Source organism: Somniosus microcephalus, chromosome 18 (assembly GCF_052327205.1).
Source record: "Somniosus microcephalus isolate GS21.2 chromosome 18, FLI_Smic_1.0, whole genome shotgun sequence".
NCBI lineage: Eukaryota > Metazoa > Chordata > Chondrichthyes > Squaliformes > Somniosidae > Somniosus > Somniosus microcephalus.
The window spans coordinates 31,241,681-31,259,561 of record NC_141004.1 but is presented as its reverse complement, the minus strand read 5'-3'; the positions used below and the strand labels follow the sequence as shown (position 1 = coordinate 31,259,561).

At 48.7% G+C, this 17,881-nt stretch overlaps 1 long non-coding RNA gene across 1 annotated transcript in view; it reads right to left on the bottom strand.

Moving 5' to 3' along the window:
• The window catches only part of LOC147105190 (uncharacterized), a 51,144-nt gene extending 49,558 nt beyond the window's left edge, over positions 1-1,586 (bottom strand). The window contains exon 1 of the long non-coding RNA XR_015081762.1: positions 1,512-1,586. This is a non-coding gene — a long non-coding RNA (uncharacterized LOC147105190). The remainder of the gene's footprint in view (positions 1-1,511) is intronic.
• Between the last annotated feature and the right edge of the window lie 16,295 nt (positions 1,587-17,881).

Below are 17,881 nucleotides of genomic sequence, written 5' to 3'. Positions count from 1 at the left end.
GGGGGAAGAGAGAGAGCGACTGGGGGGGAAGAGAGAGAGCGACTGGGGGGGAAGAGAGAGAGCGACTGGGGGGGAAGAGAGAGCGACTGGGGGGGAAGAGAGAGAGCGACTGGGGGGGAAGAGAGAGAGCGACTGGGGGGGGAAGAGAGAGAGCAACTGGGGGGAAGAGAGAGAGCGACTGGGGGGGGAAGAGAGAGAGCGACTGGGGGGGAAGAGAGAGAACGACTGGGGGGGGAAGAGAGAGAGCGACTGGGGGAAGAGAGCGAGCGACTGGGGGGAAGAGAGCTAGAGCGACTGGGGGGGAAGAGAGAGAGCGACTGGGGGGAAGAGGGAGAGCGACTGGCGGGGAAGAGAGAGAGCGACTGGGGGGGAAGAGAGAGAGCGACTGGGGGGAAGAGAGAGCGACTGGGGGGGGAAGCGAGCGAGCGACTGGGGGGGAAGAGAGCGAGCGACTGGGGGGGAAGAGAGCGAGCGACTGGGGGGAAGAGAGCGAGCGACGGGGGGGAAGAGAGAGAGCGACTGGGGGGGAAGAGGGAGAGCGAAAGGGGGGGAAGAGACAGAGCGACTGGGGGGAAGAGGGGGGAAGAAGAGGGGGAAGAGGGGGGGAAGGGGAGGGGAGGGGGAAGGGGAGGGGGGAGGGGGGAAGGGGGAAGGGGAAGAGGAGGGGGGAAGGGGAGGGGAGGGGGGAAGGGGAGGGGAGGAGTGGAGGGCAGGGGGATGGGAGGGGAGGGGGAGGGGAGGGAGGAGGGGGAGGAGGGGGGAGGGGGAGGGGGAGGGGGAGGAGGGGGGAGGGGGAGAGGAGGCGGGGGAGGGGAGGGGAGGGGAGAGGGAGCGGGGGGGAGGGGAGGGGAGAGGGAGCGGGGGGGAGGGGGAGGGGGGAAGGGGGAGGGGAGGGATGGGGGAAGGGGGAGGGGAGGGGGCAGTCCCCGAGCCCCGCCCCCCCGATCTCCCGAGGCTCCCCCCGCCCCGATCTCCCGAGCCCCGCCCCCCCGATCTCCAAAGCCCCGCCCCCGATCTCCCGAGCCCTGCCCCCCGATCTCCCAAGCCCCGCCCCCCGATCTCCTGAGCCCCGCCCCCCCGATCTACCGAGCCCTGCCCCCCCGATCTCCCGAGCCCCGCCCCCCCGATCTCCCGAGGCTCGCCCACCCCCGAGGCTCGCCCCCCATACCCCCGATCTGCCGAGGCTCGCCCCCCCCTCCCGAGGCTTGCCCCCCACCGCCCCCCGAGGCTCGCCCCCCCCCGATCTCCCGAGGCTCGCCCCCCCACCGAGGCTCGCCCCCCGATCTCCCGAGGCTCGCCCCCCCTCCCCCCCCCGATCTCCCGAGGCACGCCCCCCCCCCGATCTCCGGAGGCCCGATCTCTGGAGCCCCGCCCCCCGCCCGAGCCGGCTTCAAGAGCAAAGAGACCCCGCCCGAGCCCCGGTTGCCTTGGTAACCCTCCTCCCCTCTCCGCCTCACGATCTCTGGGCCTGGGCCTGAGCGGCCGATTGCGTGAACAAAGACCCTCCTCACCTGTCACGGAGTTGAAGTCTCCGAAAGCGGCCACGGTGCCCCGGGCCTCTTCCCCCGCGCATTCAGGGGGCGCGGGGAAGAGAGAGAGAGACAGACTGGGGGGCGGGGGAGAGTTAGACGGCGCCGCGCACCTGCTCCGCGGAGCTCCGTGACGCCACCGCCACACCAGCCTTTACTAAGATGGCGGCGGGTAGCGGCGCTCGGCTGAGGTCCGCCCCTCCAGCCTTCACAAAGATGGCGGCGATCGGGGGCCGCTTGTTGACAGGGGCCAGGAGGTGCCTAGCTGGGGCGTGGGTGCAGAGGAGAGGCCGAGGCTTCGAGGCCTACCTGGAAAAACGGGGAAAGGTAGGAAAATTAATGAGATTAGATAAAAGATTTAGAAAGTAATTAACTTTTTTAAAAAAGAATATGGCCTAGAAATTCAGTTGGTTGCGCCAGCCGGTAGCGCCTTAGGAGGAGTAGATGTCGGGCGCTAGACGGCTGGCGGCCGGGCATAGCGCGATCTGCGCCTCTCCCCAACTTCACTCACGATTTAGCGGCGGCGCAAAGTCTTTGCGCACGCTCAGCTGTGCGCGCAGATCCTGACGTCATTTCCTCGTGCAACGCCCTTTGTGCGCCCCAAACCGGAAATTCAGTCGCGACGCCCTATTGTGCGCCTGGCGCCCCTAGCGACTGGTAGAGTGGAACGGTGCTCAGTCGATGCGGGGCGCGGGGGGCGCAAATTAAAGGGCACTCCTCCTGCACTAGAAAAGGCTGCCATTTCGCAGCACTCCTTCTTGAGAGACGGACCTTTGCAGAGAGACCAAGGTAGAGAGCTTTCTGCTTTGGCTCAACACTCGGACAGGTACTTGTGGCTTCAGGCCACAGCTTTCCACTTGTCTTTGCCTTCATTGACATATCATTGTTTGCTAACATATAATGGGGGCTGCAATGGGTGCAAACGCTGGCCTTCTCCATTGCATCCAGACGCCGTGAGAGAGTGGCAGTCCTGGCTAGACGGAGAGGGGGCAACAGGCGTCGGGAACTGAGGCCTTACCCACCCAGGGTATACCGCCAGCAGTTCTCCTATCTCAACATGTCTGACGAGCAGTGTGTTCGGAGGCTGCGATTCCGAAGGGAGGTGGTCACAGAGATCTGCCACCTGCTTGGCGGTGATCTGCAGCCACATCTGAGGAGCAGGACGTCTCTGTCGGTGGCAGTGAAGGTGACGGTGGCGCTCAACTTCTATGCCACCGGCTCCTTCCAATCCGCTACTGGGGACATTTCCGACATCTTCCAGTTCGCCGTGCATTGCTGCATCCGCCAGGTGACCAATGCCCTTTTCAAAAGGAGACGTCAGTTCACCTCCTTCTCCATGGCCCTTGCCAAGCAGCAACAGCGTGCAATGGGCTTTGTAGCATTCGCGGGCTTCCCCATGGTGCAGGGCGCCATTGGCTGCACGCATGTGGCTTTGCGGGCACCTCTGGAGAATTCCGAGGATTCCCGCAACCGGAAGGGCTACCATTCGCTCAACGTCCAGCTGGTGTGTGACCACAGGCAGCTCATCCTAGCTGTCAATGCCCGCTTTCCAGACAGCAGCCACGATGCCTTCATCCTGCGCCAGACTTCTGTGGCAGACATGTTCCAGGCCCAGCCTCAACCACGAGGATGGCTTATCGGGGACAAAGGCTATCCTTTGTGTACCTGGCTGATGACCCCGCTCCGTGCGCCCAGCACCCCTGCTGAAGAGGGATACAACGACAGCCATCAAGCGACCAGGAACATCATTGAGCAAACAATCGGCGTCCTGAAGCAACGGTTCCGCTGTCTGGATCGTTCCGGTGGAGCCCTACAATATTCGCCGGAGCGAGTCTCCCATTTCGTGGCCGTGTGCTGCATGCTGCACAACCTGGCTATCCGCAGGACTCAGCCACTGCCACCAGAGATTGGAGGAACACCTGAGGAGGAGGAGGAGGAGGAGGAGGAGGAGGACCAGCACAGGAGGGAGGCAGAAAGTGCAAGGGCCGCCCGTCGCCGGCTTATTGAACGTCGGTTCTCGGCCCCCTCACAGGGAATGGCTTGTGCCAATGTCAGCAGATGAATGTAGCCGCTCCACAAGCCCTCAGCCGAGCAGGGCAACCAGGACTTGCCAAAAAAACCATGCACAGTGCGATTTAAGAACATTCATTTATTGCAAACCTCTGCCCTTCCCACATTACAACCTCATGTGGAGAAGCCCCCTCCAAAAACACAAAACTAACAGTCTCGGCCTTACAAAAACAAAAAAAGACACCAGTCTCGGCCTTACAAAAACAAAGAAAGACACCAGTCTCGGCCTTACAAAAACAAAGAAAGACACCAGTCTCGGCCTTACAAAAACAAAGAAAGACACCAGTCTCGGCCTTACAAAAACACAACTACACCAGTCTCGGCCTTTCAACAACCACAAAGTATTTGTGCAGACCTTCTACTTTTTGCCCTGCGAGGGCGATGCCTTTCGCATCCTTGCCTGGCCCCTGCCCGCCCTGCAGCTCCTCCTCAATGGGAGCCCAGTGGCTGCAGCAAGGCTGTGGGAAGGCTGCTGAGGGTCAGATGGCGAGATGGCAGATGCCCTTGGGGGTCGGCCTGCAGCAGCTCTGGCCCTGGAGGGGCCGGCTGCTGACTGCTCCAACTCTGCTTGGGCGGCAGCAGTCTGTCCAGCGGCTCGTGGCAGCGGCAATGGCGGAGTGGCAGTGTCGGCTGCAGGAATGGTGCCAACCTGACAGATCGCAGGTGCTCCCTGGTCGCCTGATACATTGGCACTCGCACGGGCCAGCACTGCAGCATGCGCAGCAAACAGCTGAAGAACAGACTGCTGGGCTGCTGCTGCGCGGCGAGTGCCCTGGCGATGCCTGGCTGATCCAGCGAGGGTGGCAGCAGTTAGTGCCCGTGTGGCCCTGGTCTGTGTCCGCATGACAGCAGCCAGTGAATGGACGGCACGACTGAGCACTTGGCTCGAAGCCGCCTGTGCTGCCGCGAAGTCCTGTAGACTCCTGGCCTGTGCTGCTCCAAATCGCTGCACACTCCTTGACAAAGACTCAATGGAGTCAGGCATCCTTGCCACTGCAGCCATGAGCTCATTGTGCCTGCGCTCAGCCTGGATGGCCATTTCCTCCAGGAGCCGCACCTCCTCTGCGCTCACCGTCGCAGGACTGGAGGCCGCACTCACCCTCTGGGGAGAAGTCCGCCGAGCTTCCCCACCCCTCCCGCGTTGCTGCAGCCCGCTGGGCCCCGGAGCTTCACTCTCCTCCGACCCTTCCCCCCGGCTCCCCTCCAGGGAAGACGTGTCCCCTTCATCGCCATGGGCTGGCGCGGCTGAGGGTGGCACTGATGGGCCGGCTTCCTCTTCCTCCTCCTCGAATTCGGAATCGCTGACAGTGGCAGCTTGAGGGCCCGCCTCCTCACCTGGCGATTCACCATCTGAAAGCAGGAAGGCACAAGAGTAGCTTTAGAGTGAGGACAGGGCGGCAGCGAGGGAGGCATGAGTGCTGCCATTCACTGCATTGGTCGGACAGTGGCAAAGGATGCTGATCTGAGGCGCAAGTGGAAAGAGAGAGGTCAAAAAGGTGATGCCCTTACCATTGGTGCCCAGAACAGGGTCAGCATCTCCACTGGCAACGGGGCCAATCAGCCGGCCTGCCATAATGCGCTCCACACGCTGGTCGAGGTCGGAGAGCTCTTTGACGTCAGGACGGCCTCCCCCGGTCTCACCTAGTTTCCGCCGGTTGTGCGCCACCTTGGCCTGCAAGAGAAAGGACGGCCTCTAAGTACAGTGTGAAGCCCTGATCTTGTCTGCAATGCCTCCCATGGTCGAATAGCTTGTACAGTGTGTAAAGTGCTGAATGTGCAAGTGATTTTCATGACAGTCCCATAGCTGCTGGATGAGGGCTGGCCATTAGGGCTTTCAGGTCCCTTTGCCCATAAAGTGAGGTGCACATGCAGGGATGAGGAGGACACTGGAAAGGGTACTCACCCTGACAACCCGAGTGAGGTCGTTGAACTTTTTCCGGCATTGCACAGGAGTCCTGGTAACCACGCTGTTGGAGGACACCCTGTTTGAGACCTCCCTCCAGGCTTTCCGGTAGGCGCTGGGCAGCGGCCTCCTGCCACCTTCTGGGAACAGAACATGGCGCCTGCGCTCCACTCCGCCAACCAGCACCCTCAGGTCACCATCGCTGAAGCGCTGCGCTCTCTCCCTGGCCTTCTCCATAGCCCTGGGCGTTGTGCAGATGAAGCTGAAGTGGTCAGGCCTAGGTTGAGGGCTGCAGTGTGCAGGGCGTGGCAGGCAAACAAATCCACCCTCCCCCTTTAAGAGCTGACCGGCGCCAGAGTGTCTGCCGTCAATCAACAACTCGCCGCACCTGCGCTGCGCCCGGCCTCGGGGGTATCGCTCAGCACCGCCGGCTTAGCGCCTAAAGATAGTCATGCATCGCCTGTTTTAGCGCAGCAGCAACCTCTTGGGGCGATGCGACTGAATATCGGCGAAGGTGGCGCGACTTTGTGCCGGGCGCAAACTTTAGCGGCCGCCCGACTTTAGCGCCCCAAACGTAGCTATACTGAATTTCTAGGTCTATGTGTTTAAAAAGCAACTTTTTTTTTTAAGACGCAGAAAGCGGGAAAAAGAAAGGAAAAGTTTGGAATCAAGATGGCGGCGACTCACCTCGGTTCAGAACGATAAGGCCCGCCCACACACGCACCGATTGGTCGACCGTCAGGTGACCGAAGCGTAGGATTGGTCAATCGTCCCGTCACTCGACCGTAGGAGGGCCCGGCCGCACACGCCAGCAACCCAGCGTACGATTGGTCGACCTCGAGGTCACTCTATCGCTAATGAGCGGATAATGAGATGCTAATGAGCGGAATGTTGAACGTTTTTTGGATACCGCGGGTGTGATTTTTGTCCGGCCGAAACGTAAATATGCTTACCACCGTTTCAGAACGGTAAGCTTTCTTTTGACGTAACGCACGCGTAGGTACGCTCTATAACTTTTGAGCGCATAGCCGGACAGACGCACACGTGAGGACAGACAGACGGACAGACAGACAGACAGACAGACAGATCGATCCGTTTATATATATATAGATATATAATATATATATATAAAGGGTGTTCATTACCTAAAAACCCAGAGCACGATCTGCTGGCTGTGTAAAGCAGTAGAAGAAATGGGTTGCCTCATGTGCTGCTAAATATGGAAGAGAGGAGAAGGAGAGATTTATCTACACGGATCAGAGAAAAAGGTAATTGCACAAGGGAAATAGCAAGTGAACCGAGCAAAGCACCACCAACATATCAGAAATGTGATATGGAGAGATGCTCACATTGGAATCAATAAATGAATAATAGCGGAAACAGGATTATGATCGAACATAGAGATCTATAGCCATGTAGGCGGGGGCAGAGAACATAGATGGACACCTCAATAAATAGACAGATGAATATTAAGTTAGAGTAGCTCTACATATAGGATGCCAGTAGGGGTAATGCTGAAGAGATGGATACACAATGACTTGATCTTACCCATCTCAAAAGCCATAAACAGAACAGCAGATGTGAGATTCCTCAGATATGGGGACTAGGTGGGATTTTGAGGATTGCAATGTACAGTCACCAGAAACATCAAAAAGGGTTGGAAGTATGACAAATGGGAAAGTGTTGGACAGATGAGAAGGCATATTTAAATTTATCACTACAGTAAAACATAGAAACATAGAAACATAGAAGATAGAAGCAGGAGTAGGCCATTCGGCCCCTCGAGCCTGCTCTGCCATTTAATGAGATCATGGCTGATCATTCTAATTCAGTACCCTGTCCCTGCTTTCTCCCCATATCCCTTGATCCCTTTAGCCTTAAGAAATATATCTAACTCCTTCTTGAATATCTTTAATGAATTGGCCTCTACTGCCTTCTGTGGTAGAGAATTCCACAGGTTCACCACTCTCTGGGTGAAGAAATTCCTCCTCATCTCTGTCCTAAATGGCTTACTCCTTATCCTTAGACTGTGACCCCTGGTTCTGGACTCCCCGGCCATCGGGAACATCCTTCCTGCATCTAGTCTGTCTAGTCCTGTTAGAATTTTATAAGTTTGAATGAGATCCCCTCTCATTCTTCTAAACTCCAGCGAGTATAAGCCCAATCGACCCAATCTCTCCTCATACATCATTCCTGCCATCCCAGGTATCAGCCTGGTGAATCTTCGCTGCACTCCCTCCATGGCAAGAACATCCTTCCTCAGATAAGGCGACCAAAACTGCACACAATACTCAAGATGTGGTCTCACCAAGGCCCTGTACAACTGCAGCAAGACATCCTTGTTCCTGTACTCAAACCCTCTCGCTACGAAGGCCAACATACCATTTGCCTTCTTAACCGCCTGCTGCACCTGCATGCTTACCTTCAGCGACTGGTGCACAAGGACACCCAGGTCTCGTTGCACTTCCCCTTCTCCCAATCTATTGCCATTCAGATAATCTGCCTTCCTGTTTTTGACGCCAAAGTGGATAACCTCGCATTTATCCACGTTATATTGCATCTGCCATGCTTCTGCCCAATCACCCAACCTGTCCAAATCCTACTGGAGTTTCTCAGCATCCTCCTCACAGCATACGCGCCCACCCAGCTTTGTGTAGAACTGCACGAATGAACGTTGGATGAATTGTTGGATAAATAGGTGTGATAGGGAATTGTAAGTAAAAGAAAAGTAGCACAGGCAAAGACAATATATTAAAAAACTATACATAAATTACCAAAACAACAGTTACAAAGGGAAGGGACACATCTATCCTAGATTAACAGACATCTGATATAATTGAAAAGAAAATGAATGATGTGATCACATCTTATCTACCGCAAAGCCTGAAAAAATACAATTTTATAGACAAAGATTTTTTATGGATCTTTTTCATGTCACAAACATTAATAACTTGTCCACTAAATTTTAATCTCAATGCAAGTGGCATTTTATCAGCCTCAGCACTTGACAAACAGATATGCTTTAAGTTATTATTTTGCAGTATTGCAAGAAAATTATTTCAGTATGGGCCAAATGATTGCTTCATGTTCTTTAAGTATTTGACTTAAATTTAATCCGCCTGGTTTACCCAGTACTGTGCCTGAGACCCTGGTACTGTGGATGCAAGCATGAATGTTTAGTTTATGACTAGCTGGGTACAGTAGCATAAAGCTGGGTACTGTAGCACAATGGTTATAATATTGGATTAGCAACCCAGAGGAAATTAGTTCAAATCCCATCATGGTATATTATGAAACTGATATTTCTGGGGTTGTTCACCTTAGAGCAGAGAAGGCTAAGAGGAGATTTGATAGAGGTGTTTAAAATCATGAAGGGTTTAAACAGAGTAAATAAAGAGAGATTGTTGCAGGGATATGGGGAAAGAGCGGGGGAGTGGGACTAACGGGATTGCTCTTTGAAACAGCGGGCACAGGCTCGATGGGCCGAATGGCCTTCTTCTGTGCTGTAATATTCTATGATTATACGATTCTATGAACAGAGCTACTGACCTCTGATTGACTGCCCTAATATCCAGCTTCACAGTTGGTGCACTGTTGATTGTAACTCCTTCATCACATTTCCAGCGTTTCAATCATTGATGTCAATGTTAATTAATTCTCCTTTCATTTAATCCCTGAGGATGTTCGTAAAGACCTGATATTGCTTGTCTTCATTTACTTTATTTTTTTTAATCACAATTTTAACTTGAGCAATTTTCAATAAAAGGCATCTTTATTGATTGATTGAATGATCTGCTGTCTCTAAATTGTCAGAGACTGCTTGTCCGACATCCAGTATTGGATGAGCAGAAATTTCCTCCAACTAAAAATCGGTAAGACTGAAGCCATTGTTTTCAGTCCCCACCACAAACTCCATTTCCTAGCCATCGACTCCATCTCTCCCTGAGAACTGTCTGAGGCTAAACCAGACTGTTAGCAACCTTGGTGTCGTATTTGACCTCGAGATGAACTTCCGACCACATATCTGCGCCATCACCTATTTCCACCTCCGTAACATCGCCTGACTCCGCCCCTGCCTCAGCTCATCTGCTGCTGAAATTCTCATCTATACCTTTGTTACCTCTAGACTTGACTTATCCAATGCACTCCTGGCTGGCCTCCCACATTCTACCTTCCATAAACTTGAGGTCATCCAAAACTCTACTGCCCGTGTCCTAATTCGCACCAAGTCCTGTTTACCCATCACCCCTGTGCTCGCTGACCTACATTGCCTCCCTGTTAAGCAATGCCTCGATTTCAAAATTCTCATCCCTGTTTTCAAATCCCTCCATAGCCTTGCCCGTCCCTATCTCTGTAATCTCCTCCAGCCCCACAACCCTTCGAGATATCTGCGCTCCTCCAATTCTGGCCTCATGAGCATCCCTGATTTTAATCACTCCACCATTGGCAGCCGTGCTTTCAGCTGCCAAGGCTGTAAGCTTTGGAATTCCCTCCCTAAACTTTGCTGCCTCTCTACCTCTCTTTCCTCCTTTAAAACGCTCCTTAAAACCTACCTCTTTGACCAAGCTTTTGGTTATTTGCCCTAATATCTCCTTACGTGGCTTGATGTCAAATTTTGTTTGATAATCGCTCCTGTGAAGCGCCTTGGGATGTTTTACTACATTAAAGGCACTGTATAAATACAAGTTGTTGCTCTTTGGCGCATTGAAATTTGTTCATGATGAATTGGATTCTGCTTTTTTTTCTTGGTGTTTGGGAATTTTTCCAAGCTGGTTGACTCACTGACTGGTATCTTCCTCAGCTTTGATTGTTTTTCAATTAAGACCAAAAATGCTGAATGTCTTAACTGTATAGTTAATTTGCTTTTTTTGGGAGAGGGGGAGGCAGCGAAGATGCATGTTTGTAGTCACCAATGTGAGGGACATCAATGCTGGGGAATTAAACATTTTTACAGCAGTCAGCATCAAGCAATCTTAAGCCAAATATAATATTATGGCCCAGAATTTCGGGTCCCCACGGGTGAGTACGCATGGGGTACTCACCCGTAGCCCCAATGGAAGTGCCGGTTTCCTGCATGCACTGCGCATGCGCGGGAAACTGGCACTTCCGTTCCTCTGAAAGAAGGGGTTAAGAGGTCGAACGCGTGCGCAGGAGAGGCTGCGCGTGCGCATCGAACTTACGTTTTTTTGCAGGTTTTCCCGGGAAGGTAAGTCTTCAGAAGTTAGACATGTAAAAAGCAGTCACAAGGCCTGCTTTTTACAAGGTAATTGGTGAATTAATTAAAATTAAAACATTTTTTTCACAGGTTTATTATTTTTAAATACTTTAAAGACGGGTAAGTTTATTTTTAGCCCCGTTAGAAAATAAAATTACTTTTTCAAAAATTTAAATTATTGTTTAAAATAGTTATTTCATGTAAATTATAGTTTATTTAAAAAATGTGATGTTTTTTAAAAATTTATTTGAAGATTTAGTGATGTTTTGGGGCTCATAGTATTTATAAGTTTGACAGCCCTTCCTGTCAAACTTATGAATGAAGCATTCCCTGCTCCGATTGGCTCCCCATGGCCCACGTGATCCCAGGGGACGCATCGAACTAACTGCGCCCCTGGGATACGCAAGCACTGTGCGCCGGCAGTTGGAGCAGGCCCAGGATCGGAATTCCACGAGGGCCCACAGCTCAACAGCCGGCGCGCAAGATAAGTGCATGTCGGGGGCTTACAGCCACGGGAAGCCCCCGACCCGAATTTCTGGGCCAATAAGTACGTAACTATGTACGTTTAACTTGTCTTCAGAGAACAACCAACTAAACCAGTGTAACATTTTCCATCTTCTCACACCAGCCATCCTTTTGATCTTTCCACGAGATATTGTGAGTCTTGGACAGTTTCAACTATTATAAAAAATAGACTTTTCATTCCATCACTGTTGGCTGGACTCTAATCCAGATCTTCGAGGTGGCAGGTTAATGTTCTAGCCCATTATACCACTACCTATATAATTCTGCACAGCAGTGATTGGAACATTCAATTTATCTAGTAATATCACCATTGTGTCAAACTAGAACATAATTTCTGAAGAGTTGTATTCAATATTATCTGAATATAGGAGTGATATTACCTTCCAAGATATATGTAAAAATAAAATGTAAAACCTATGTTTAAAGTGTATGGGGAAACACCTTAATTTTTTTTTGTAGTATTTATATGAGCTCTTTAAAGGACCTTCCATTGATATCACTCTGCATCATGTCAAGTTCATCATGGAAATGTACAACTTTCACAATTTCAAATGTCTGTATTAAAGAGGTTACTGAAATTGTAACTTGGTTTGAAAGCTGTCTTTGGCAGACAACTTTGGTGCAATGAACATTTAATTCTGATTTTACTGTGCGCCAAATTAATTTTTTTACAAACAAACCTTACTTTTCTAAATTTGGACTCCCTGATCATCTTCCACAGGATAATTATTCCAATTTCCTTTGTTTTTTTAAAATTTGTTTTGACTGTTGGATGAGTATCTGCAATTAAAAACTGCAATAATTAGTGCGCAGCTGTTTATATTATCATACTTAGACATTTCAGGCATAATGGCTTCCATGTTCAAAGTGTTATTAAGGAGGCTTCTCAGAAGGTAGAATATTCTTTTGGGATAGAATTGTCTTGTTGCTATTCTATTATAGGAAGCAAAAGAACAAATTATATACAGTAAAGTGTTTTCATTTTATTGGCGTGTTAGCAATTTCACAAAAAGGTAACTAAAAACTTCTTTCATTAGAGTGCTGACAAAGGTAATAGTCAGCATACTGATGCTTGTTACTTTCTTCCCCCTGCAGAATGATACATCCACATCAACATGTAACAGATCTGTGCAATAATTTCCTAGAGTTCCCAGCAATATTATCAATAACTGTCTCCTACAAACAGCCAGTTGTACATTTCTGTCGTCCACTGTTGATATTTTTCTGGTCTGTAAGGAAGTGTATTTTTCCAGCTCACCATCTTCACTGGTGGAAGATATCCATCAGAAAGGTAGAAACCTTAACGACAGCTGAAAGGAAAAACTGTTGGTGGGCCAGCGATGGATCATTTTGAAACTTTTGGAAGATTAATTGAAAAATAGGATTGGAGAAAACAACTGCAAAAGATCTCCATTGATCAAGTTACTGTGAGGGGTCTATGCCCTTCATTTCTGTCTGGTTGATTGATTAATTAAGATGTTGACCTCAGTTAATAGTAGTCCTGCTAACTGTCAGGTGCTAGGGTCCTAGTCCCTGTAGTACATATCTGATTTAAAATACAACTATTTCCCTTGAGTCCTTATTCCCAAATGTATTGCTACGGAGTATATATATACAATTCAAAAGCCCTTCAATCACACTCTAACCAACAATGGTAAGCATTATCTTTATTCTCTTTCAGAGCAATCAATATTTCACTTTGGATTTCAGTTATAGGTACATGTATAGATGTGTGTTAATGAAGGTCTGTTAATTTTATAGTTATTAAAAATATGCATATTTCAAACTATGCCTCAGAATCAAATTCTGGCATTAATAAAGAAAGGAGTGAAGCTAATCTTAAAACAGGAATTGAAGAGAATTTCATTTCAGTGAGGCTGCAATTATATTTAAAATATATTTAACCAATTGAAAATTAATAATGTGATGTAAAAGGAGAAGTTATATTTAATTATGGGGTAGTATAAATTATAAACAAAATAGTGAATATAAAACAAGACATATAGAGAATGAAACAAGAGAATGAGCTGGTAAGAGACAGAGGTGGTTTAAAACAGCTAAAAACTGCAATTTTTGCCTCAGAGACTGCTACGGTTAGGCATAAAACTGCCTGTGGACAAAACAGAGCTTGACACTAACCACAAAGGGAAGATGAGATTTGTGGCTCCTGTCAAGTGAGACTCAGGAGGAGATCTGGAATGGGACCAGGGTGGCATGGATAACGGGAATGAGGGACTTCAGTTATGTGGAGAGACTAGAGAAGCTGGGATTGTTCTCCTTGGAACAGAAAAGGATAAGAGGAGATTTAACAGAGGTGTTCCAAATTATGAAGGGTTTTAATAAAGTGAATAAGGAGAAACTGTTTCCACTGGCAAGAGGGTTAATAGCCAGAGGACACAGATTTAAGATAATTGGCAAAAGAAGCAGAGGGGCGATGAGAATTTTTTCTATGCCACGACTTGTCATGATCTGGAATGTACTGACTGAAAAGGTGGTGGAAGCAGATTCAATAGTAACTTTCAAAAGTGAATTGAATATATACCTGAAAAGGAAAAATTTGCAGGGCTACAGGGAAAGAGTACGAGAGTGTGGCTAATTGGATAGCTGTTTCAAAGAGCCAGCATAGGCACGATGGGCCAAATGGCCGCCTTCTGTGTTATATGATTCTATGGGACACTGAAAAAATTAAAGCACCAAGTGTCACAAAGGAGCTGCAGTCTGGGGAAGTAGGCAGACAGTAGTTGAAGGCAGGGATGGAATAGAGCTGGAGTTATGATCAGGACAGTCTTAAGTTGTAATGACTGGATTTTTAAAAGTTGAACACTCTATATGCCTGTTTAGAATATATTTCTTGCTAAACTTATGTATGCTTTGTCTTGATGAAGAAAATGCACCAAACTCACTATTGGGCACTTAACAGTTAATTAGTTGAATCCTGTAAGTAGTGTCATGATGAATATCATTACTGTACTGTAAATTATCTGAAGTGCATCATTACCAACTTAAACTGATATAAATTAGTCCTCAGAAAGGTTATTACTTTATTCTGTTTATGTTTCAGAGCCTCCTAAATTGACTATGCAGAAGAAATGAATTTATAATGACAAAAAACTAATAGCTTGAAGACATAAAACCTGAGTCTTGAACGAAAGGTATCTGTCCTTGGAGATAATTAGATGAAAATGGAAGAGTTGACAGGGCTGGTATAATGATCTTTGGTGTAGTTTGGCTAGAACCTGCCATATATATGCCTTCTCTTGCTGAATTACTAATTGTACGTAGTTTTGGACTTATGAGCCCATTTTCAAAGTGTTGTTAATTCTTACCCTGACTTTCTGCCATAGTGCCATACAAAACATTTTTCTTAAAACTTTTCCTTAAAGTGCCTCAGTATGTTAACACCGTCATATTTCCCAATTGCTCAGTTAAAATTGATTGAGCCACGAAGAAGGGGACAGATTATTTCAAATAACTAACACTGGAGTAATCTGTACTGACTATGCAGCAAAGTGGACAACTTTACCCCGATTGTAGCAGGAATGGATGTATCAGGACAGCAAAAAGTAAAATAGGTAATCTGGTAACAGAGGAGAAGGTAACTCAGCATCTGACTTTACTCCGAGGTACGGGTTTATAAACCCAGAATAAATTGCCCACATGTATTGAGGGTGCAGTGCCTAAGGAGATTCCGAGTCAGTAGAAACTCATGACTGACATTGCCAAATGATAGTATGTGTTTTGGAGAGATCCTTAGTGACTCTAGTTGCTCTGCCTATTATTATGTCCGTGTATAATTGAAACACGGACTGCAGGAGTTGATTATAACAAGTCTTTACTGAATGGAGACAACCTGGAAACTGAAACTACAGAAGCCTGCTAGGGCCTTTTATACAGGGGTGGTCACTGCCGGTACTGCAGTCTGAGACCAGTTATTCCCTTAAAGCTACATACACAACAATTCCTCCCCTTTTAGATAAACAGTACATAACATTCATTTAACAACTAAATAATAACTAATTACAATTACAATTACGGTTGCTAGATACATTGGTTGAAGTTAAGCAATTATAAGTTCAGTCTTTGAGGAGGCTTCCTGATTCTGTCTGGATAACGCCTCTTTGGGATATCAGGTTCTTCTGGCAAGGTTGCGTCGGGATTAATGTCGTTGTTTGGTTCGTCTGCTTCCAATATCACCGATTCTGCGGTAGATGCAATTGGTACTTCGGTTTCATCGCCAAGTGTATCAGATCGTGGTGTGGAGTTGACGTTTTCCAGTGACTCTAGAATCTGGTCAGCATGGCGTCTTACAATGCTCTCTCCAATGTCCACGGTATACATTAGAGGTCCTTGCCGTGTACAGATCGTTCCTGGCTGCCATTTCTCTGTGCGGTAGTCCCGGGCCAAAACTGGTTGACCTATCTTAAAACTCCTGGTCGGCCTTTCATTCATATTCTGAAACTGCCTGTTCTCCACATCTCTTCTGACGTTTGGCTTAACCAAATCCAAGCGGCATCGTAGTCTTCGATTGAAGAACATCATGGCTGGAGTTTGGTTGGTAACCGCATGTGTCGCATTCCGGTAGGCAAACAAGAAGTTATCCACCTTGTGTTGTAGGGGTATATCTTCATTACACATTGCCTTGATAGCCTTCTTGAATGTTTGAACAAACCTCTCGGCCAATCCATTAATGGCTGGATGATATGGGGCGGATGTGTAATGTTTAACACCATTGTTCTTTAAGAACCTCCGGAACTCTTCAGACACAAACTGTGGTCCATTGTCAGAGCAAATCTGTTCAGGCAGCCCATTCCTGGCGAATATGGTTCGTAAGACTGTGATAGTTTTTTCTGTGGTGGTTGAGGACATTTTTATTACCTCTGGCCACTTTGAATGTGCATCCACCGCAATTAAAAACATCAAGTCCATAAAGGGACCAGCAAAATCAATGTGCACCCTTTGCCATGGAGATGAGGGCCACTCCCATGGATGTAGAGGGGCTTGTGGTGGGGCGTTTTGGACCTTCTGGCATCCTGTACAGCTCTTGGTCATCTCTTCGATTTCTCTATCGATTCCCGGCCACCACACAAACGCTCTGGCTAAGTTCTTAATTTTTACCCCTCCCAGATGACCCTCATGAAGCTCATTGAGCACTCTATCCTTCAATTTGGGTGGAATTACTACTCTGGATCCACACATCAAGGTTCCTCTGCACACTGACAGCTGTTCTCTTCTCGGCGAGAATGCTGGCAGCAGTGGTTCGCCATGTGCTGGCCATCCCTTCACCGTTAAAGCATAGACCCGTGATAGTGTCGGGTCATTTCGTGTTTCCTTTTCTATGTTTGCATTCGTCACAGGGAGACATTCGACTATAGTCGAGTGGAATAACTCCACTGGATCCACTGCCAGTTCTTCTTCCACCGTCGGCAACGGTAGGCGCGACAATCCATCAGCATTCCCATGCTGTTTAGTTCCTTTGTACTCGATGTCATATTGGTGTGCCCCTAGGAAAAGGGACCACCTCTGTAGCCGTTGTGCCGTCATTATCGGTACGCCCTTCTGAGGGTTGAAAATGGAGACGAGAGGTTGATGATCAGTTAGTAGAGTAAATTTCTGACCGTGCAGGTAGTGATTGAACTTCTTCACCCCCCACACCAGGCTGAGGGCCTCTCTCTCAATCTGGGCGTAGTTACGCTCAGCTGAAGTTAACGAGCGTGACGCAAAAGCTATCGGCCTCTCTGAACCATCAAGGAATTTATGTGACAGTACCGCCCCAATGCCGCAGGGAGACGCATCACACGCCAGTCTTATCGGTAGTGATGGGTTGTAGTGAGCCAATACTTCTCTTGAAGTGATTAGGTCCTTACTCTTCTGAAAGGCCCGCTTACATTCATCGCTCCATTTCCATGCTACTCCCGTTCGTAGTAGGGCGTTCAGTGGATGCAGAATTGTGGACAAATTCGGCAAAAACTTATGGTAGTAATTCATCAATCTGAGGAATGACCTCAGTTGCGACACATTTTCAGGTGCTGGAGCCTTAACTACCGCTTCAATTTTGTCAGGGGACTTATGTAACCCCTCTTCATCAATCACATGGCCACAATACGATATCTGTTTCTTAAAAAACTCGCACTTGGGGCGATTGGCTCGTAGCCCATGTTCACATAGTCTAGTGAGCACCTGCTCTAGGTTGGCAAGGTGTTCACTGTCATCTTCACCTGTCACTAGGATGTCGTCCAAGTAACACTGAGTCCCCGGAATCCCTTGCAGGACTTGTTCCATCGCTCTTTGCCATATCGCCGGAGCTGATGCTACTCCGAATACCAGTTGATTATACTGGTAAAGACCTTTGTGAGTGTTTATCGTGAGATACTTCCTAGAGGATTCTTCAACCTCCATCTGCAAATATGCTTGTGCTAGGTCAATTTTTGTAAAACGCTTCCCTCCAGATAGTGAGGCGAAGATATCTTCTATCCTTGGAAGAGGATATTGTACTGTGTGAAGGACTGGGTTCACTGTCACCTTGAAGTCCCCACAGATGCGAACCTTCCTTGGCTCCTCAGACTTATTGTTTAACGTTTTCTTCATGACAGGAACGATGGGTGTCGCCCACTCGCTCCAGTCTACCTTAGATAACACGCC